This window comes from Cornus florida, unplaced genomic scaffold (assembly GCF_030987335.1).
Source record: "Cornus florida cultivar Cherokee Brave unplaced genomic scaffold, ASM3098733v1 CherokeeBrave_3.0.0_Hap2_Chr02, whole genome shotgun sequence".
Taxonomy (NCBI): Eukaryota; Viridiplantae; Streptophyta; class Magnoliopsida; order Cornales; family Cornaceae; genus Cornus; species Cornus florida.
Genome location: NW_026775572.1, coordinates 44,575,349 through 44,597,149, shown reverse-complemented (window position 1 = coordinate 44,597,149; position 21,801 = coordinate 44,575,349). Strand labels below are relative to the sequence as shown.

The 21,801-nt window shown below is 36.3% G+C and overlaps 1 long non-coding RNA gene, 4 other non-coding genes and 1 pseudogene across 5 annotated transcripts; 1 reads left to right on the top strand and 5 right to left on the bottom strand.

Annotated features, from left to right (window-relative positions):
• The first annotated feature begins 5,697 nt into the window (after positions 1–5,697).
• LOC132298039 (small nucleolar RNA R71) lies at positions 5,698–5,796 on the top strand (annotated as a pseudogene).
• Positions 5,797–7,927: 2,131 nt separating this feature from the next.
• On the bottom strand, positions 7,928–10,974 carry LOC132294835 (uncharacterized). Its single transcript, XR_009478220.1, has 2 exons — positions 9,434–10,974; positions 7,928–8,849 (listed from the first exon to the last, which is right to left on the bottom strand). It is a non-coding gene; the product is annotated as an uncharacterized LOC132294835 (long non-coding RNA).
• Positions 10,975–14,408: 3,434 nt separating this feature from the next.
• Positions 14,409–14,569, bottom strand: LOC132297564 (U1 spliceosomal RNA). Its single transcript, XR_009479268.1, has one exon. It is a non-coding gene; the product is annotated as a U1 spliceosomal RNA (small nuclear RNA).
• A 2,879-nt stretch (positions 14,570–17,448) lies between these two features.
• On the bottom strand, positions 17,449–17,609 carry LOC132297563 (U1 spliceosomal RNA). Its single transcript, XR_009479267.1, has one exon. It is a non-coding gene; the product is annotated as a U1 spliceosomal RNA (small nuclear RNA).
• Positions 17,610–19,828: 2,219 nt separating this feature from the next.
• Positions 19,829–19,989, bottom strand: LOC132297578 (U1 spliceosomal RNA). The gene has a single exon (XR_009479282.1). It is a non-coding gene; the product is annotated as a U1 spliceosomal RNA (small nuclear RNA).
• A 1,095-nt stretch (positions 19,990–21,084) lies between these two features.
• On the bottom strand, positions 21,085–21,245 carry LOC132297587 (U1 spliceosomal RNA). The gene has a single exon (XR_009479291.1). It is a non-coding gene; the product is annotated as a U1 spliceosomal RNA (small nuclear RNA).
• Between the last annotated feature and the right edge of the window lie 556 nt (positions 21,246–21,801).

The following is a 21,801-nucleotide window of genomic DNA, read 5'->3' as shown; positions in this document are numbered from 1 at the left end:
TGGTCCTGGAAATTGGATAGCACTCTCTCACTGAACTCACGTTGATGCACCTGATGGAGTCAAACATACAGATATGAGAATACAATCATAAGACATCCATAGCAAAAATAGATATATATAAAACGGATAAAGTGCATGTACAACAAAAATATTAAAGCCGACAGACCAGCTGTAAAAATAATACACTAACAATAGTAAAATATCAAAAGGAGAGAGGGATCATAAGATAGAAAAGACTGGGAGCTCAAGAAGATAAGGTAGGACGGGCAGGTTTGGCTCCGCGGATGTTTCTGGATAAATCTCTGAACATGGTTGTGACATCCGTGCGGAAGGCAGCAAACTCAGCTCTGTGGGCTGTGAGGTCAGCTCGGATGGTAACAACAGCATCCTCGAGCATCTACAGACGTACTCCAAAGCCGGGGGTTATATCTAGAGTCTCAAGCTCCTGAGTCTGCTCCTGCTCATGAATGGGCGACCTGGCTGGAGAGTCCTGCTTTGCATCATCTGCAGGGCGCTCTAAGTCAATGTCTAAGTGCTCAGCAGCTGGATCGACTGGTGCGTCGTCCGCTGTGGGATGTGCTGCTGCTGCCTGTGCCTGTGCCTGGGACTGTACCTGTGCCTCCTCCAGCTCCAACTCTGCTACAGCCAGTACCGCGTGGTCCTGCAACCTGGTAATAAGGGAGCGATAGGTCTTGTTCCAGTCCTTCCTGAGGAAGTGACAGGAACCTGTCTCGGGGTGCTCCCGAGGATGGATGGGATAACGCTGGTCAATGAGAATATGGGTGATAAGGTGGCTGAAAGGAAGAGACTTAACCCGTCCGGGCGTCTCCTTGCTGATGTACTCGTCATACAGTTTCCTCATCACACTCCAGATGAGAGCGGGAATGGACACCCAGTGCCCGGTGTAGAAAGAGTAAAGGGCTGTCAGATAATCGCCCCTCCTTTGAATCTTGTGCCCCGCCATGTAGATATTCTGGTAAAGGACGGAATCAATAATCCATAGGTCGTCTGGAAGGTATGTCCGGGTGGTGAAAGTCGTGCCACTGGCATGGTAACCTATGAGGGAAACTGCCATGTCGGCATATGAAGGCCTGAATAGCCTCGGATATGTGTCCCGAAGCTCTGGAGGACATCTGTGTGGACAGCGGCAAGAGTGGGCTATAGTGTCCACTTTAATGGTGATCGGATAGCCATTGATAGAAGTGACCATCTCGGCTGTGGTACGCGGCGATGGTCGGAGGTTCTGGTAGAACAACCTAACCAGCCGTGGGTAAACCAGCTCTGTAACGGGGGCAAGAACAGCGGCTAGGCCCCTCTGAATAATATCCTGGTAGGAAGATCGGGTCAGCACCGATTGAGAGAATAAGGCCGTGTCAAACTCTGACTCATGGTCGAGTGTCATATGTGCATATCGAGGCATGGGCCTATGACGCCACAGATGAGCTGGCTGAGCAGGCTGAGTTGGCTGAGGTGGTATATGTGAATGCTCAGCTCCAGTCTGCGGTGGAGATGGTGATGGAGTGAAAGCAGGATGAGCCGTAGAAGTGGATGGTATGTGATCATCCTCAGGCTCATGAGATGGTGACTGAGGCGGGGTAGCCTGTGTTGGCTCCCGCTGTGCATAAGAGGGCTCTGCGGGCTCCTCTGTCCGTGGCCTAGTATGGCGGGTGGGCCCGTGTTGCCTGTTGGCAATGGTCTTCCTCTTTACCATGGCCTGCAAAAAGAAAAAGAAAAACTTGCAATGGAAGTTAGTGCCAGAATAAGAAATTTAAAAGTACGAAATAGAATCATGTATGTCAAGTAAAATAGACAAAACAAATATGACATGAATCTATGCAAGTGGTAGAATATGAAACATGCTAAACAATGTAAGTATGAAATGCATCCAATGTGGAATATCACAGTCATTGGGCATAGTATGATAACATGAACATAAGATATAATGAATGAAGTGTGTGTGTAAGATCTGTAAAGTTCGATCAATCATAAAAAGAAATGAGATCGATCACAAAAGTTGGATCGATCGAAGGTAAGTGAGATCGATCTCACTACTTCGATCGATCGAATACATGAGTTCGATCGATCGAACTATGCGACGATGATAACCCAAAGGTCACAGATCTATGACCTTGGAAGCATGGGGCCCACACGAACGTGTTCGTGGGCCCATTAACACAACAAATCAACAAATCCCTATCACTGATCAAAGCCCAAACTCCCAAAATGAGATCAAAATCCAAAAATATGCAAAGTATATATACACGAAGCAACACACACATATATATAGAAATACAGTGCTTCGAAGCTTCAAAAATGGTGGATTCAATCATCTAAGCATCCTAAATCAAATATATGGAACATGTATGCATCAAATCAAATCAAGCTTCAAAGTAAATCTCGGTTCTTACCTCAACCGAAGAGAAAATTGGAGATGAAGAGGGAGAGATGAAACCGAGATGAGAGAGAGTGATTCGGGAAGCTTGATGACACCGGAGGGCTTGCCGGAGAAGGGGAAGATGATGATGCACAGTGACGGCAACGAGAGGGTCTAGGGTTTGAGAGAGGGTAAGATCGATCTAAATGAACGATCTTGAGAACCCTCGATTCTATTTTTAAAAACATTCCCGACAGAGTTCGATCGATCGAACTCAATTGTGATCGATCGAACTTTGATGAACTCTCTTCAAAGTTTTTTTTTAAAAAAAAAAAAAATTTAAATTGAATAAACACTTAATAATTAATAATTAATTAAGATATTTTGGGATTTTTGAAAATGTAATAAAATAAAATGAAAATAAAATAAAGTAAAATGAAATAAAATAAAATAAAAATGAAGATATTTTTGGATTTTTGAAATTTTGAAAAGTCAAAATAAAGTTAAAATAATGAAATCAAGATTGAGATCGATTGAAACAAGAGTTCGATCGATCAGACAGAGAGCAAAAATATGCAGGTTTTTGGTTCAAAAATTTGGCTAAGTGTTGGAACATGAGATCGATCGAACTGGGAAGTTGGATCGATCGAAGAACTTTCAGATCGATCTTGGAATGTTTCGAACGATCAGACAGAGAGCTGAAATATGCAGGTTGATGCAGGCTCAAAATTTTTCTAAATGTTGAGTTATGAGATCGATCAAACTTGGAAGTTGGATCGATCGAAGGTCTCTTGATCGATCTTAGAGTTGGTTCGAACAATGGGACAGAGAGGTGATTTGGATGCAGGTTTCTGCAGGTCGAAAATTTTTCTAAGTGTTGGATGCAGAGAAGAGTTCGATCAATCGAACTCAAGTTTGAGATCGATCGAACTATGCAAAATGCTCAATAATGACATGAAAGCTTATGCAATCCTCACCAAAGTTCCTTGAAATGCATATGAACCAAAAACAAGTATCTAGACTTTGCAAGAAATGAAATGAAAGATAGAAATGGGGGAGGAATAAGGTTTTAACACCCTACGAATGCTTTTGCTAGTCTTTAATGTCTCTAGCAAGACATTGGGCTCTTTTAGCCCAGATCAAAGATCTTATAATGCATCCCCTCCTTGTTGGGATGATAGACGCTTTGAACTCCACCCAACAAATGGTTCTTTGAAGAACTTGTTGGATTAAGCTCAAAAGAAGTCTTTGGTCCCTTGTTTATGCAATTACAACCTTTGGGCTTCCATGCCCTTTCAAAGCAAGAGTTTGAAACAAGACTTTTAGAATGCAAGGTTGAAGATGATCCTTTGGAAGTTTTGGTTTTACACAAAAGCTCATTTCCTTGGCATTGAAGATTATGACATTCATCTATAACATTAACTTCTCCTTCATATTTGTCAAATGAATTGGGTGTGGGATTAAAGATATTCAACTTCACCTTCATGTGGCCAAATGAGATCTTCATTATCCCCATCTTACAATTGATGTTAGCATTAGCGGTTGCTAAGAAAGGACGGCCAATGATAACAAGAATTTGGCTATTAGGATTGGGAACCGGTTCCGTGTGTATGACAACGAAATCAACCGGGAAGAAGAATTTGTTAATCTTTATCAAAACATCCTCAATTATACCCCTAGGCTTCTTAATGGATCGGTCGGCAAGTTGCAAAACTACCGACATCGGTTTCAATTCACCTAAGCCCAATTTGACATAAACCGAGTATGGAAGAAGGTTAACCCTTGCTCATAAGTCAAGAAGCGCCTGATTAATGATATGATCACCAATAATGCATGATGTAGTGGGTGAACCGGGGTCCTTAAACTTTGGAAGAGTGTTATGTTGCAAAATTGAGCTTACTTGCTCGGTCAAAACCACTTTTCTTGGTGCTTGGCTCTTGTTCTTCCGCTTTTGGGTGCACAAGTCTTTCAAGAATTTGGCATAAGCCGGAATTTGCTTGATTGCATCCAATAGTGGAAGATTAACTTTCACTAGCCTAAACATTTCCATGATTTCATTGGTTTTTGCCTTTTGCTTGTCTTTTGAAATGGATCCTTTTTAAGGCATCCAAAAATGGAACCTTTGGTTCAAACACTTTTTCAAAATTTTCTTTTGAACTCTCTTCAATACAAGAAGTTTTCAAATCTTTTTCAATAAAAATTTTTTAACATCATTTTTCAAAACTTCTTTTCCAAACACATCTTTTAAAACTTTCTCATTTACAAGATCATGTATATGTAATGAAGGAGGAATGGGATGTGAAACGGGACCGGTGACAACTTGAGGTTGCGCTGATTCACTCTCTTCATTAGACATTCCAACTTGATTGTCCACAATCTTACCACTCTGCAAGGTAGTCACCGCATTAACATGTTCAATGGTGTGGCCTTCCGATGAGGAATGGGTTTCCACAACACATTGTTGCTTAGGTGGGGCATTTATAGGCATCTTTCCTTTTTCTCTTGCATTGAGAGTGCTTGCTATTTACCCTACTTGGGTTTCTAGCTTTGCAATAGATTGAGAGTAAGAATGAAGCAATTGAGTGTTAGCCTCTAAAGTGCCCAAAGCATTCAAAACTTTCTCTTCAAAGGCGGGACTTCTAGTATTACCTTGGGAATAAGATTGGTTGGGAAAATGAGAATTAGCAAATTGATTCCCTTGTGATAGATAAGGTCTATAACCTTGGGATCCTTGGTTTTGAAGTGGAGGTGGAATGTACTTCCCTTGAAAACCACCTTGGGAAGGGTTTGAGCCCTCTCTTTGGTTTTTCCAAGAGAAATTCGGATGATTCCTCCAACTTGGATTATAATGAGTACCATAAGGATTGTTCCCTTGGTTCACAAAAGCCGCATTGACTTGTTCATTAGGTTCACTTTGCATTTGTCCGTGAGGACAATGAGAAGTAGAATTAAGAATACTAGAACAAGTCATATATGTTTCATTTGATGCACGATGAGAATGGTTAGGGAAGGAAGATACTTGGTTCGTCGAGTTTTGGTTAATCAAAAATTGATCAAACCTTTGAGACAAAGGCTTCATTTCGGCGGCTATTTCATTTGAATGGTCGACTTAATGTAAGCCAACACTCTTCCTACCTTGTGAATTTCTACCATTCTTGGATGATAGTGTTCTATGTAAAGAATTTTCACTCATGCTTTCATAGAGACGCCATACGTTATCCTCATGCCTATCAATGTATGAGCCACCCATGGAAGCATCAACCATACCCTTATAGTTGTCCGATAAGCTCTCAAAGAAGTATTGAACTAATTGTCATTTGGGCATGTCATGATGTGGACACTTCCTAAGCAATTCATTGAAGCGTTCCCATGCCTCATGAAACGTTTCTCCATCCCAATGTGAAAATTCTCGAATTGAGGTCCTCATGGCATTGGTCTTAGAAACCGGATAGTACTTATTCAAGAACTCTTGTCGCATTTTATGCCCAAGAAGTGATTGAAAAAGGCCTAAGATTGTTAAACCAATACTTTGCCTTGTCTTTTAAGGTGAATGGAGAAAATTTGAGTCTTAAAACCTCTTCTGGCATGTCCGTATATTTTACGGTGGAACATACTTCAAGAAACTCATCCAAATGCTTGTAAGGTTCTTCACTTGGAAGTCCATGATAGTTATGAAGCATTTGAATGGTTTGTGGCTTAATGTCATAATGATGTGCTCTGAATGGAGGCAATTGGATGCATGTAGGTGCATTATACTCATTAGGCACATAATGGTCTCTTAAAGCAAGAGGTGGATTAGCTACTTGAGGTGCAACATGAACAACTTGGTTTTGAATTCCTTGATTGTTGATAGGAGGTTGTGGAGCATACATTGCCCTTGGCATTCCATATGGAACTTGGCCTTGTTGTTGTGGTGGTTGGTGAATGAATGGCCTAGGCATGCCTAATGGTACTTGTATGTTCTCATTGTGCACATTGGGATGAAGGATACCTTGTTGGTCTATGCGACCAATGTCCTCAACATGATTGTCATTATGGTCATTCATTGAAAGATTAGCTCTATTTGAACTTCCTCTTCCCCTAGGATTTCTAATGATAGATTCTAGATATAAATCAAGAGGGATAAGTGTTGGTCTCAATGAACGACGTCCATGCATGCACAATGCAAAACACAACAAATACAAAGAATGACAAACACTATGCCTTCACAACAATGCAATTAGACTTCTTCCACAAACATTTAATTCACACTCCCATACTTTAACAACAATGATGCAAGACAATAAAAAATAAGCCTCCACACGGGCCGACGATTTAACTAAGGGATTGAGTAAAGAAAATCTCACAAAGGTCCTTTAGCACTTCAACTCCAAATTTAAAGCTTAGCTTAGTAATTTTAGAATTTTTAGCTTTTTACTTTCTTTGCTTGCTTGAATTGAATGCTTGATGGCCACTTTGCTTGCTTCCTCTCCAATAATGCACCTAGTTAAGTAATCAACACAACAAGTAACCAAAAAGAAAAATAAAAATAAAGTAAAGACATGATTAAAAGAGTACTAATCATAATCAATTCCACAAATCCGACGTTGCCAAATCTAATCAACAAATCCCCGGCAACGGCGCCAAAATCTGACGGAGTGGCCGTTCCTACACGCCAAATGGATGTAATGAATGTGTGGTTCAAGAAAAGCCTTTTGGGTCAAGTTTAAATTTATAAAAACCACTACTAACACTACTACTAAAGTAGCAAGAGTGAGTAGGGATCGTCCCAAGGGATTGTGGGGATCGAGCAATGTCGTGGAATCACAATTAGGGCTAGTAGGTCGAGTGATCAAATAATTGGTTGGTTAGTTGATTAAAGAGCAACTAAATTAAACTAAGTGATAGCAAAGAATGCAATTAAGAGTAAGTAAGAGAGAGAGATCTTGGGGTTTAGAGATCACCACCAAGCAATACATTTCTATATCATTGACAAGTGATTAATGAGGGCAAATGGTGTGTTGCAATATTGGTGTGTGTGTGTGTTTGGTTGATTCAACAAGCAAGGATGACTAGTTAAGTATGTATTGTCTAAACATCATGTGAAAGGCACAATATATCTAAGCAATGAAGCATATATTGTCTAAACAACATGTGAAAGGTACAATAAATCAAAACAAGTCATTAATCCTTTCATTAAGCTCACAATCCAAATACAACACAAGGTTAGAGACATATGCTAATTGCATTCAAAAGCTTGAATCATCAAACAACAAGCATAGATTGTCCTCCCATTTAACACTACACTACAACTACACTACATCTACAACACTAGCATGAAAATAAACTAGGGGAGATGCACAATCCATCAAGAGATAAGTATGAACCATCAAGAGAATCACAAAAGCATTCCTTTAAGTACTATGTTTTAACAATCTCCAAATCTATAGCATCAATACACATAGACATGCATCAATAACACAAAATCTAGAGACAAGCACATGAACATCTATTCTAGTATACATAGACATATGGATAGAATGAAATGACCAATTGGAAGCATTAAACCACATAAATCATTAAATAAACAAGATATATATATATCAAAGTATCAAAACATCAATTACAACACTAATTCCTCAATAATACACAAGATTAAGATATAGAAAGCATGCTTGGGGCTAACTCTAGCCCCAAGAAGATGTCTAGCCACTCATGGTAATGATGCTCCAACCCCCAAGGGCTAATTCCATGGTTGAAATCTGCTCATTGTTGATATAGAACTCCAATGGTGTCTCTAGCCTCCTTATCCTTTAAACTTTTTCTCTAAGAGATGATATGAAAATAAATGTTAGCTTTTTTTTTTTTTTTTTTTTTTTTTTTTTTTTTGTGTAAAAACAATCCTTATCCTTATATAGGTAGGTCAAAATGACACCAAAAATAGGCTGGGGTCGTGCACCCAATATTCCTTAATGATTGGATAAAGGACAACTTTCAATGAGATGGAATTTTAACTTTTTCGCACTAGAGGAAGTTCGATCGATTGAACCTTGAACTTGAATCGATCGAAAGTAAGTAAGATCGATTAAACTTAGGCTGGATCGATCCAACTGGCTGAGCTTTTTGGAAAAAGACAAATCCGAGATATTTATGGGAAAAGGACAAAAGTGGTTAGTGGGTGGTACAGCTGTAGATAGTATCAATCATTTGAATAAGGACAATAGTGTTCGATCGATCGAATGATGGTGTTGGATCGATTAAACTTTTGGAACTTTATACTTTTGGGTCAAAGCTTGGATCTATCTTGAAGTGCTGAGATCGATCATTGTTCGATCGATAGAACCTTGAACTTAGATCGATCGAACTTTGCAGCTTGCCACCTTTTGCTTCATTTGCTTCCTTCTTTCTCCACTTTGCTCATTTCTTTGTTTAATCCCAGAATTGCTTCAATTAAGCTCTTATTTTGGCTAAGTTAGCTTATTTTCGGGATAAGTGCCTGAAAAAGGAAATAATACGAAATCAATCTAAAACGGTAAAGTAAGATAGATAAAGGTACTAGAATGCCTAAGCTTAAGGGGTTTAAATACGCACTTTTTAGTGCTCATCATGTATAAATATAGTGTCACGCCCGAAATTCTAAGAAAATGCTCTGATACCATTTTTGTAACGACCCAAACTTAGGGGTCCAAACCGTATCCGGGTCCTTACTCGAACCCGAGGTCATCTACTGTCACTACAGTCATTCCTAATTCTAAACTACAAGGGAATACATCATACCAAATCTGAAAAACTAAAATACGGATTCTAAATTTCTAAAGTCTTGCAATTTTCAAACTCATTTGTGAGCCATACTAAAGGCTAACCCTGTCCCACAACAGTTACCACATGCATCTATAATGGTAATATCACGATCACACACATAGACGAAAAAACCAAAAGTTCATTTACATGAAACATTACATCCGACTACAGTCCCAAGACATAAGCTTACGAAAGAGATACAAAACAAGTTTAAAGTTTTACAAAACTTGTATATACAACAGAAAATAAAAAAAAAAGTCCGTTAAGTCCTGTTTAAACCTGTGGGGGATGTCTTTCGCCACTTCCTTTTCGTGTCCTGAAAAATAATAGTAAGGAGTGAGCACAACGGTTCAGTAGAAGATGCCTAAAACGCACTCCTTAATGCCTCCGTGAATCCAAACAAAGAATAGCGATAAGAAAAAGGGTCATGCTTGTTCGGGAAATAATAATCATCACATAATACGATCTCGTAAACGCAACGAAATGCAATGTTAATGAGGTGCCAATGTCTCTCTCTATTATCCAAAATTCTATCGAATATTTTCCCCAAATTTCAGATTTTGCTTTCATTTCGAAAATAAAATCTTCTCCTTTTAAAAAAAATCTGTTCTGCCCCATGTAATGCCCAATGTAATGCATGAATGATACACTTCATAATCTCATAATGTTATATCATTTCCAACATCAAATTTCAGTTCTATAAGTTGTACTCAATAACAAACTAAAATGACAATTTTAAACCCACAACATAATCATTCATGTTTTGAAGTCAAGGTCCCAGTTCAGTTTTTGAGCAACAACAACCACCATAATCCTTACAACAAAACAATCTTATTCATGCTTTAGAAACAAGGTACAAATTTCAGTTTTATATAAAACTATAACACCATCGTTGTAATAACTAATTTTTCAGTTTAGAGAACACCCAACATCAAAACCATCATGCACGCTTTAAGGACAATGTACCAATCGGGGTTTTTTTTTTTTTTTTAATTATTATTATTATTATTTTTAAACAATATTAACAACACCTAACTTAGAACTAAACAATCCATAAGTGAGGTAAACTAAACATCAAATTTTCAACATCTAATCAACAACAATACAACCATTATGGTTACTATAATTTCAATTTTATACACATAAACACAACCGACATTAAGAAGAGCTCTAATTCAATGTTTAAAACAAATAACATGTCATCCCCATGTAAGCAGCAAAATTTCAGACTTGCAACAACAACACAATAACAAAAAGAAGCTTACAACAAAACAATTTCATGGTTAAATTATCATAGGAATTTCAGTTTATAAGCATAACTACCCAACCATTGTAATTACTAGAATTTTTTGTTCTATGCACATGAACACAACCAATATTTAAAGGGCAAAAATTTCAATTTTTAAAAGAAAGAAAACCACAACACACCATTAATATACAAACTATAAATTTCATATTTAACTACATAACATGTTTGCAAGGAAATTTCAATTCTTGTCATATAGTGGTTCAACTAAGAAGGTTAATTCATAAGAAAAACAAAAGAATTGAGGTTTAGGACAACCCCTATCTCAACCAAGCAAGATCTTCAAAACAGCCCCCAAATTTGAAATTCCTAGCCCCTTGCAAGATTGGTCTCAATTAAAAACTCTCCTCAACTCATCAACTTCCTCACCTATGGCTTCATAAAATCTCACTTTAATCACTCTAAAAACAAGCTTAAAATGTGAAAGACATTTAGTGCATAAAGATGGATATAGAGTGAGAAAGTGAAGGGTTAGAGAAGAAAGAGTATTTTGCCGGGTGAAGGAAAGAAGAGAGGAAATAGTTTGATCTATAATTGACCTTATGATCAATAACTTGCCACCATGTGAATGAATTACACTTTATGGTTAGTTACTCTTTTGCCCATTTATAACCATTGAATCTTCGTCTATGTCCCAATAAATAGGAAAATTTGATAACATTACATATAGGAAGCAATTTGCTACTATTATAAATTTCCTATTTAAATATTGCATTTATTTTCTATTCTATAGTCCGTTTCTAAAATCCAAATAATGCTCAATAATTAGGTAACTCATGATGCAGAAACTGATTCAAACATAATATTACTGTACATAATTATATTCTTCAAATAAAATCACGATGATTGAAAAATAAAAGCAAACCCAGTAGAACAATTTTTAACTATTTCAATAATCGATTAAAATAATATATATAACGGTTATATATAGTAAAGAAAATTTTCATATAACATTTCAGAATCTATACTTTCCTTTGCTCAATAGGAATGATTCTATAAATTGAAAAACAGCCTTCTTCAAATCAGCACATATATGAAATATTCATATATAGATCAAAATACACTAGTGCCATATAAAGAAGTTACTGCCTCATATCCTTTAAATAAAATAATAAAACCTACTCATATAATATTATCTAATAAATAACTTTACACTAATTCAATAAGCATATAAACAAATATATTATAAACAAATACAAAATTTTAGGAGTATACGATTTTATATAAAAAACGTATCAACTTTAGACTGTTGTAAAAATTTCACATATTTATAGAAAAATATATAAATACAACATTCATACGCAATGATTCAATGAAATGAACAACACCACCAATGTGAAAAATCTAATAACAATTCTTTAATTAAACTGAATAATATATCATTGAACAATATGGATATAATAAAGAATAAGAACTGATAAATAATTCAGATTAATATAATAATAGAAATTAAGAATGAAAATGACAATAATAAAATAGGTAAGAAAGAACTGGCCTGATTGTTGAGGCATGTGTAAACACATGGACCTAAAGTTGATAATTCTCCCATTCATGCGGGTATTGGTGAAACTAGTCAATTCCAAGATACAACCCAATCAGTTCGCAGTGACGTCTCCTCCATGTGCACGACCACAGAAAAACTAGGTCCAAGTCTATACTTGTCTCGGTACCCATAAACTCAATATGTAAAATAGTATATAATAGAATATAGAATATTTTTATATGAGTCTCACTCATTCATATATCATCACTCATATATATTCATATATACAAATATTAGAAAGATAGAAAGAATATGATAGGAGTATATACCTCTCCATATTTTAGATCAATGTCTCTACCATATATAACTCTACCACCACTACCATACATATATATAGATAGTAAATATGTAATGTCTAAGATATATTATGATAAAAATAATGATTCAAATAATATACTCATAAATATTATTTAACTTCTGTAATAATAATTATGTAACACATTTAATAATATACATAATAAATATTATATTAAATATTTTTTTATGTTTTTTATTAAAATATTTATAACATAGTAGTAAAGAGTTCACTAGTGGTGGAGTTGGTGAAAGATGGAACAGCTCAGAAGATAAAGTTTTCTCGGATGCTGTGCTAAATTTTCAGATAGTGGGTTTCATTCAGGATTTAAAGGGCGTTTGGAGGGTTTTAGAGAATTGGATAAGAATGTGGAAAAGATTGTGGATGGTGATCTTGATAGCAGCCAATCACTAACAGTTAATGCAAATGTTGGTAAGCATTTAATGATAGTAGATAATTCTTTGATGCTGACTACTTGTTGGGTAGTATAATTATGGCCTATTGACGATTTCTTAAAAGATTTTGTTTAAGTAAATTTATTGTTGTTTTACTTTTACAGGGGAATATACTATAGAAACAATGAAATGGAATTATCATTGTAGAACAATGGTCATCTAAATTCCTTAGCATAAATGAATTGATGACATAAAAAGGGGGTTTCACAAAACGCCTCTAATTTGATTTATGTCCTTTAGATATTCTCTTCATTTGAGTTGTTATGAGAACTACAACTACAAAAGCATCTCACTTTTGTAATTTGAACATGCAACTGTGGTGATCAATTTTAACTAAGTCTATGCTATGAAATCAATGGGGAAAGAGTGGAATGCTGATAAATTGATAATTAATGAACTATTTAAGCGAATCTTTTCGAATAGGATTTACAACATAAATTTGATTGATAGGACAGAAGTTTGGGAATCAATAAAGTATGTTTGAGTGTGGACGTGGAGCTCGATGAGCTGAAAGACAGATGGACAGATTGAGAAGAGCATGCGTTAGGGTACCTAAACATGGACTTTGTAAGTAGCAAAGGGAAAGGATTTTTTTTTTTTTTTTGATAAGTCAAAGTAAGCGAAAGGTTTAGATGGGTTAGGTTTATTGAAAAAATTCTTTCGATGGCGTCTACCAGGACTAGTGCTTGTAGACGGATACACTTTTCTTGAAGGTGGAGGGAAAAGACAAAAGGGGCACGGAAGATTTTTCTGCATAAGATCTGAAGTTGCTTAGATGAATGGAAGATATGGCTATAGAAAGAGTAGAATGGGGAAAGGTTATCTGTTAACTCAGCTTAAACAAATTTGACGAGGCTCGAAAGATTATAAAATAAGTTAAAAGATTACAGTATGGTGGATATTGTTCTAAAAACATGTCTAGAAGCCTTGTATTTTGGTTATTTGTACAAGAACTATTTGAAGGGCTTCGGTAGATGTGATTGGATGACATAGCTTGCAGGAGAATTACTATGGTCAAATCCTCTCCTATTTATCATATATAAACAGTTTTTTTTTTTTTTGGTTAAACGTGGTTATTTATTGAGGAAGAATCTCAAACAAAACCAACAGCAAAAGCCCACAAGGATGAGATTCAAGGAAGAATCAGCACCCTGGTTACATTACAATCTGAACCAAGCAGAAGACTTCTTGTATCTTCAAGCATTCTGCAATTCCTTTCACTCCAAATACTCCATAGAGCAGTGACAAAAAAGGACTTTCACCAATTTCCTCCTCAAACTAGAAGAAGAATAATTTAGAACCCAATGAATGGCTTGTTGAAAAGAAGTCATCTGAAGAAAAACTTGACAGTGAAAAACTGAAGCAAACCAAGTCCAAACTGATTGAGCAAAGGAACAGCTCGAAAAAAAGATGAGAGGCAGAATCAACATCTCTAAAACAATTGTGACATAAAGCAGCAAGAGAAATCTATATTGACTTCAGAGATTGAAGTTCCTCCTTTTGTTGGTTCTAGTTTTTAGAACCTCTGTTTCTAACTGCCATGCCGTTTTTCAGTTTTGATGGTTCTAAAGGTGAAGAGGCGGCCAATATCTCTGGGCTTTATGTGAAAGCTAACGCATATAAAAACCACAGAAAAACATTGTACTACAGATTGGGGAGGGGCCGCGCGAACGCAGGCCCCCACTACCACAAATTATGATGTAGGCTCCACTACTTGAGTAGACCTTAAATAGGCACCCCTCCTGAGTGCAATGGAGGTCACCAATCTAGACCATGGGCCTCATTGATCACCCATAGATCCCATCCAGGTAAGTATGTTGTGGGTTATGCTTTCAACTCATTATATAGGCCTGTCAGACATAACTCGCATTTATGTTTTGTCGATGTGGGACAACAGAAGCAAACATTATAACCCAACGTCAAGATAGTCTAGACAGAACTTTGATCTGATACTTGACTCTTGAATGCATATTTGATCTTTTGTTAGCAAATTAGGACAAGTCGGTGAAATTGATGCTTGATGAAGGGTGAATGCTTATCTGAATATCTGATCATTGTTCATGTTATTACCCATTGTGAGTGTCAAATACTAATATAAAAGCAAGCTTAAAAGTTGAATGCGCATATCTTCTTATATTTCTTGGTCGGGGCTTCAAAAGTTTGAAAATTGATGGTTGATGTAGGGTTCCTGGAGGATATTGAGACTGTCGAAGAAATGATGGAGACCCTTTTCAAGACTAATCAATTCCATAGGGGCATTGAAGCCTTTTCAATCAATGAGGACCAAAAAAATTGATGATTTGGGTTTATCAATTGGATGTGTAAAAAGAGTAAGCTTGAGCAAGCTTATTTGGTGTTCAAAGAAATGCACAAGAGAGGATTGAAGCATTAACAAATAATAAGCGGATAAAAAAGTAAGCTTGGGCAAGCTTATTCGGTGGTTTTAAATGAACTTTTACTTTATTAAAAAATAATAATAATAATTGGAATCCTGTAAGGAACAAAGAATGCAAGAAAATTCTGCAATTCTTTTGTGGTGCTCAATTTAAATGCAGAAAGCATTTTGAAATAATTCATGGAAATAGCATTAACAAATTTATGAAACTGGACTTAAATTCATGGAAATAGCATTAACCCTGATACTGTTTCATATTCTACATATCATCTTGATTGATTTAAAATTTAATTTTCTTGGACTCAAATTTCAAGAATCAATAAGATGCCCTATAATTCCCGGGGAGAGAAAAAAAAAGAAAGAAAAAAAAGAAAAAAGAAAAAAGAAGATGCCCTATATACCTTATTCCTTGTGCCAAATAAGGTTTTGTTTCAAATGCTTCAATTTAGCTTCTTATTATTGACTAGTTTTATGTTTTTTGTTCAGATAGTTAAGAAATGCAAGTTCCTTTACTCTGCATAAGCTTGCAAAGCCCGTTGGTTAAAATGTTGCATTTATGCAGATGCAGGGGAGAAGTTTGGGACCTGCTAGAATAATTTGATGCCTCAATAGCATTACATATTTCGCTAGAGCACTACAATTGCACTGATATTTAATTTTAATATGTGATACCTCACTCAGTAATATCTGCACGATATTTATGGAGAATTCAACCATATATTACATTGTCATATGTAAGGTGTGAATAATAGTTCTCTTGTATAAGTAAAAGTAGTAGGGATTCCGGATTCTGTCTAATTTAACAGACTACATAAATAATGGGATTAAGTAGTGATATCTGGCTCTTGTTGTTTGCTTTTGATATACTTCCTTCATCAATTTACATGGTCCTTGTATGTATAAAAGAGGAGGAAAAATTTATACTCAAGTTTTCTTTTCACAAGGGATAAACATATTTCGGTTTATACGTATATATATGTATATTTAATTAGCATATTCTGTTGATGTTTGTGGATATTGATAATAATTTCAAATCAAGTTTCCCTTTGTAGCTTGATTATTTTTACAATGCAAGTTTCTTTAATTCTATTTTATTAGATGCAGATACTGCACATCCACCTAACAGTCCGACAGACACCGGCCAAATGAAAAATCCTGAGGTTCTTGAAGGAGCAACCAACCAGCTGGGGTGTACCACAACATTCCAGCAAACTCGGTTAAGCTGCACCAATTCACGGTAAGTTCCATTTTAGATATCACAACTGGTGAATTTGTTGGACTCATTACTATAAATGGTCCTACATCATAAACTAATGATATATTCATACATAATCACTGGTTGATACTCCAAAAAAGTATATAAATGCAAATATTGGTGACAATGAAATACAATACTCTGTGAATGGATCTTATACTTGTTTTGGACCCACATTTGAAGAAAGACGGTTATATCTATCTTCTTAAGATTTCGTATGTTTAATTGGAGAACTATATATTTGCTTTTCCAATATTTAGGGAGACTCCAACGAAGGCAGATGCAACTCGTATAGGTGGTCAAATAATGACACAGAATGGAAAGTTGCTAAGCTCGTGGAAGAATATATTATAGCTGTTATGCAATTTCCCAATCCGAAGAACCTTGCATCATATCTATTTCACTTCCCAAGCTGAAATATCTTTCTCATTGTCAAGTGTGAACCAAATGGTGTGTTATGAACTTGTGATTTCCAATGGCCTTAAAAGCTCATTCACTCCTTTATATTGCAATCAAACATTACTCGGATATATGTTTCTTTGGCATTGTGGCAATGCAATCAAAGTCTGGTACCGCAGTTTTTCAAAGTTATCTCATATGCATCTCCCCATTTTGCTGAGGGATTTTGGGGCACTCTGTTGTGGATAATGGGGCGCTGGAAGAGGATTGTTGAAATGGAAAATGGATGATATATATATATATATGTGTGTGTGTGGATTGCGGAGTGAAAGATATGGCCTTTTACAAAAAGAGGCCATAGATTGCAGCATTTTTCCTATTGCAGTCCGGTCAACCTGTCTGTCAGGGAAACGGTCATTAGTTCCTGGTGAAGCTCATCACCTTGAATTTTGAATAATAGAGATTATTTTTTGGAACAATTAGAAAAACGGTCAGAAGTGTCCATAGGATAGCTAAGCAACGCTAAAATTTGATTTAAAGGAGTGGATTTTGAGAATTTTGAATAATAGAGATTATTTTTTGGAAGAATTAGAAAATGTAGAACAATTCTTTGTTAAATAAAAAAACCTTGGGTTTAACATATTGGGCAGGGGCCGCGCGAACGCAGGCCCCCACTACCACAAATTATGACGTAGGCTCCACTACTTGAGTAGACCTTAAACGGGCACCCCTCCTAAGTGCAATGGAGGTCACCAACCTAGACCATGGGCCTTCTTGGTCACCCATTGATCCCGTCCAGGTAAGTATGTTGTGCATTAGACTTTAACTTAATATATAGGACTCTCCAGATACCTCACATTTATGTTTTCCCGATGTGGGATTACAGCAGCAAACGTTACCCGAGGTTAATGTGGTGATGTCTGAGAAGGCATACTTAAGCAGTTGCAAACAGAATTGGATGGATAGACGGTTGAGACAATGATGGAGACCGTTTTCAAGACTAATCAATTCGATGAAGCATTGAAGCTTTTTCAATCAATGAGGAGAAAAAGGATTGATGATTTGGGTTTATCAACGTACCAACTTGTGATAAATTGGATGTGTAAAAAACAGTAAGCTTGGGCAAGCTCATTTGGTGTTCGAAGAAATGCATAAGAGAGGGATTGAAGCTGATAATTTGACATTGGGGTCGTTAACTTATAGGCTATTGACAAAGGCTCGAGTTAGAGAGGCTTATAAGATTGTGTAAAGGTTTGAGAAACCAGATATAAGTGTTTAGAGAGATGATAAAGAGAGGTTGTGAGCCTACAATACATACATATGTAATGTTACTGCAAGGGATCAGACCCACTAGTGAATTTTGACACCATATTTGTTGGCGGTTTAGTGTAGGCAGGGAAGTCTTTAGAAGCAACAAAGTATGTGCAGAGAGTGATGAATAGAGGACTTGAGGTTCATAGGTTTGATTACAATCGATTTTTGCGTTATTGTTTAAATGAAGAAGGGGTGATTATGTTTGAGAAGGTGGCGAAGAAATTGAGAGAGGTTGGGTTGTTTGATTTAGCAGAAATATTTGTGAGATATGGGGAGAAAATGGCAACTAGAGATCGGATTATGGGTGGGACTTTGATGCTTCTAATAGATCAATGTTTATAGATTTATGTTTATGCTGGAGCAGGGGAGTAACCTGTTCTTCGATATATTGCATGATCCCAAAGTCTATTGGAACTACTCTGCAGGTTGAAACATAAAGGTTACATTCATGCGTTTTTCTTCGCAGATTAAATAAAAATTGATTGCAATTTGTAAGACTAAGCAAAATGTAGATTGTTTATTCAAGTGCACTTTGAATTTCTTGCTTTGATGGAGTTTATACATTTGATGGCTCCTTTGATGGCATTGCATGCCTCTTGGAAACCTCAGCTAGAAACATCATGATTTGGTGTCACATCAAAGTATAAATCTATATCTTTATCTATCTATACTACTAATAAAAGTGACAAAGTGTATAAATCTTTGATTTTTTCTATACATTTTTTACTCTCTTTTTTCTTTTTAATCAAAATATAGAATTTGAAGAGACCACACTCAATGACCTTTCCAATACAAAATTTACATTCCCACTCATTTTTTAAAAGATAATACACCTTTTCACTCCTTTTTAATGCATTACCCAAAACTGTAGCAAGTTAAACCATCTCTCAATCTGTCTCACTTTCAAACTAGACACAAACCTTACTCGTCATGATAAGGTCATTTTGGAGGCAGCCAGGAGATGCTGGATAAACCCAGATGCAGTCTCAGGAAAGGGTCTCCATCATTCTCTCATCAGACATGTGGTGATATTCCATCGACATTCATCTAGAGTACACTAATTCAATCACATATTGGTGGGTTTGAGTTTATTTGATTGTTGGGTTAATGTTTAAGTTATTCAATAAAACTTATTCCTTACTCATGTTTTATATGTACTTTATTCTCATATTATGCTAAATTTTTTGTGACTTTCTATTTCTTCTAAAGGGTTAATTATCTGTTAGTTGGAAAATTCTACTATTGATGGGTCTTGCTTGGTTTGCTTTTTGCTCTTGTGCTTTTTTTGGGGCTATCCGAAATCATGTTTTCAAATTTGCATATGCATTGCTCATTTGTTTGTTAGTCTTTGTTGTTATCTGTGGGGTGGTTGAAATTTTGGTGTTGACAAGTGTTATTTGACGCTCTTCCCGTGTAGGTCAGAAGAGTAGCTTTCTGAGATTCAAGGTTAGAGTTCTTTCTCCCTTTAATTATGGTGGTCCTTTTGAAAATCTATTAAAATATTGACGAACTTGTTGATTCCAATTGTTGTTTTTCATTTTGTGTTGACGTAGGATAATATAAAATTTTGGTGTAGAAAAGTTTTAAGATAACACACCTGAAAATTCAGTTGTGGTAAAATTCAGCTCAGTTTTGGTGACCATCAAAAATGAATTTCTTTATGAAGAACCAATTTGATACCATCAGACTGATATATATATTTTTTTTCTTGGGTAGGGGCCGCGCGAACGCAAGCCCCCACTATCACAAATTATGACATAGGCTCCACCACTAGGGTAAACCTTAGACAGGCACCCCTCCTAAGTGCAATGGAGGTCACCAATCTAGGCCATGAGCCTTCTTGATAACCAATTGAACCGGTCCAGGTAAGTATGTTGTACCATATGCTTTCAATTTGTTATATAGAGCTCTCAATGTAACTCCTACTTGTGTTTTCCCGATGTGGGACTGTAGAAACGAACATTCAGTACTCATGCATAGGTTAATGTGGTGATATCTGATGAGGCAATAGTTAAACAGTTGCAAATAGAACTGGATATTTTGGGGAGAATGTAGAAGAATTTTGGATCGATTTTTGCCACATCTAATACCGTGGCATTTCGTAATCATTTTCCGTTTGATGGAGAGTTGTGGCAGCCTAGTTTTGTGGTTGGTCGAATTGTCTCCCACTTCTGGGATTTTTTTGGATGCTCATTGCTCAGAGGCAATTGGATCCAGGTCAGACTATCTCTAGGCTCTAGCCCTACTACATTCATTCTGTTCATGGATGGCAGCCTCCTAGAAAGGGAGTTAGTAAAATCTTTGATTTGGCTTGTAAAAGCATTTACTAATACATCAACCATGAGACATAAAACATACATTGTTTGATTTTGATTTCTGAAGTTCGGACGGAGAAGAAGTGATGCATTATTTGTGCAGTGAATCAACTTCCTCTGCTGTAAGAGATGGCAGTAGAAGACTGGGGGATGTTAACTTGCAGATTTCTGTAAGACTTTATATCTAGTGTTTTATTCATGTAGTGTGGCTCCAGTAATGATCCAAACTTTGTTGGTTGACATTTAGGAACTTGGTTTCCTCATTTCATAAATGTTTCTTCTCTTAAGTAAAAAAAAAAAAAAAATGGCCAATTAATCTGTCTATAAATAGACTAGTAAATGTTTCTTCTCTTAAGTAAAAAAAAAAAAAAATGGCCAATTAATCTGTCTGTAAATAGACTAGTAAATGTTTCTTCTCTTAAGTAAAAAAAAAAAAAAAAAATGGCCAATTAATCTGTCTGTAAATAGACTAGGAAAGGTTTACTTTTAGATTCTATTTGAATCGACACGCACACACAATAAGAGTTGAACCCTACTGAGCAACATAGAAAAACACTGTTCAACACAAGAAATATAGAAAAATACTCTTAAGGTTTGAGGACCATCGGATGAGTGCCACACGAACGCAACTCTTAAGGTTTGAGGACCATCGGATGAGTGCCACACGAACGCAGGCCCCCACTACCACAAATTATGACGTAGGCTCCATCACTTGGGTAAACCTTAGGCAAGCACCCCTCTTGAGTGCAATGGAGGTCACCAACCTAGACCATGGGCCTTCTTGATCACGCATTGATCCCGTCCAGGTAAGTATGTTGTAAATTTAGCTTTCAACTTAATATATAGGACTCCCCAGAAAACTCACATTTATGTTTTTCCGATGTGGGACTGTAGGAAGCAAACATTACACAACATCAGTACATCAACTTCACATCACCCTCATGAGGTAAGCTGCTTACCTTTTGTAACGACCCTAAAATGATACTAATTATAAAAAAAATTCGGCATGACCTTTGCTAAAAAAGGACCTACAACAACCTGCTTAGATGCATAAAAAAATATTATAGTCCAACATACTTTTCCTCCATTCATTATGTCTTAACTTAGTTCATCCCAAACCACATACCATTTCATCCAAATATCATAATTACAGTCCCAAAATACAAGGTTAAGATCAAATGTCCAAGCTTTACAACATTTAGACAACTTATATAAAAGTTACAGCCCATAGATATAATTACAACAATAAGGGTCCATAAGTCTTCGTACAAAATACATTATATTAAGTTTTACGAAAAAAAGTGAGACTTAGATACAAAAATAACAAAACGATCATCTAATCCATGGTAGGCCTGTGGTGAAACATCATC